This window comes from Coregonus clupeaformis, chromosome 1 (genome assembly GCF_020615455.1).
Source record: "Coregonus clupeaformis isolate EN_2021a chromosome 1, ASM2061545v1, whole genome shotgun sequence".
Classification (NCBI taxonomy): Eukaryota; Metazoa; Chordata; class Actinopteri; order Salmoniformes; family Salmonidae; genus Coregonus; species Coregonus clupeaformis.
Genome location: NC_059192.1, coordinates 91,879,842 through 91,881,715, shown reverse-complemented (window position 1 = coordinate 91,881,715; position 1,874 = coordinate 91,879,842).

Genomic DNA, 1,874 nt, shown 5'->3' with positions numbered 1-1,874 from the left:
CTTAAGTAGTTGTTTGGGGTATCTGTACTTTATTATTTATATTTTTGACTACTTTTACTTCACTACATTCCCAAAAAATTGTATTAACTTTTTACTCCATACATTTTCCCTGACACCCAAAAGTACTTGTTACACTTGAATGCTTAGCAGGAATTGAAAATGCTCCAATTCATGCACTTATCAAGAGAACATTCCTGGTCATCCCTACTGCCTCTGATCTGGCGGACTCAAACACACATACTTCATTTGTAAATTATGTTTGAGTGTTGGTGTGCCCCCTGTAAATTAAAAAAACAAGAAAATTGTGCCGTCTGGTTTGCTTAATATAAGGAATTTGAAATGATTTATACTTTTACTTTTGATACTTAGTATATTTTAGTAATTACATTTACTTTTGTTATATACAGTGGGGAGAACAAGTATTTGATACACTGCCGATTTTGCAGGTTTTCCTACTTACAAAGCATGTAGAGGTCTGTAATTTTTATCATAGGTACACTTCAACTGTGAGAGACGGAATCTAAAACAAAAATCCAGAAAATCCCATTTTATGATTTTTAAGTAATTAATTTGCATGTTATTGCATGACATAAGTATTTGATCACCTACCAACCAGTAAGAATTCCGGCTCTCATAGACCTGTTAGTTTTTCTTTAAGAAGCCCTCCTGTTCTCCACTCATTACCTGTATTAACTGCACCTGTTTGAACTCGTTACCTGTATAAAAGACACCTGTCCACACACTCAATCAAACAGACTCCAACCTCTCCACAATGGCCAAGACCAGAGAGCTGTGTAAGGACATCAGGGATGAAAATTGTAGACCTGCACAAGGCTGGGATGGGCTACAGGACAATAGGCAAGCAGCTTGGTGAGAAGGCAACAACTGTTGGCGCAATTATTAGAAAATGGAAGTAGTTCAAGATGACGGTCAATCACCCTCGGTCTGGGGCTCCATGCAAGATCACACCTCGTGGGGCATCAATGATCATGAGGAAGGTGAGGGATCAGCCCAGAACTACACGGCAGGACCTGGTCAATGACCTGAAGAGAGCTGGGACCACAGTCTCAAAGAAAACGATTATTAACACACTACGCCGTCATGGATTAAAATCCTGCAGCGCACGCAAGGTCCCCCTGCTCAAGCCAGCGCATGTCCAGGCCCGTCTGAAGTTTGCCAATGACCATCTGGATGATCCAGAGGAATGGGAGAAGGTCATGTGGTCTGATGAGACCAAAATTGAGCTTTTTGGTCTAAACTCCACTCGCCGTGTTGGAGGAAGAAGAAGGATGAGTACAACCCCAAGAACACCATCCCAACCGTGAAGCATGGAGGTGGAAACATCATTCTTTGGGGATGCTTTTCTGCAAAGGGGACAGGACGACTGCACCGTATTGAGGGGAGGATGGATGGGGCCATGTATCGCGAGATCTTGGCCAACAACCTCCTTCCCTCCGTAAGAGCATTGAAGATGGGTCGTGGCTTGGTCTTCCAGCATGACAACGACCCGAAACACACAGCCAGGGCAACTAAGGAGTGGCTCCATAAGAAGCATCAAGGTCCTGGAGTGGCCTAGCCAGTCTCCAGACCTGAACCCAATAGAAAATCTTTGGAGGGAGCTGAAAGTCCGTATTGCCCAGCGACAGCCCCGAAACCTGAAGGATCTGGAGAAGGTCTGTATGGAGGAGTGGGCCAAAATCCCTGCTGCAGTGTGTGCAAACCTGGTCAAGACCTACAGGAAACATATGATCTCTGTAATTGCAAACAAAGGTTTCTGTAACAAATATTAAGTTCTGCTTTTCTGATGTATCAAATATTTGTCATGCAATAAAATGCAAATTAATTACTTAAAAATCATACAATGTGATTTTCTA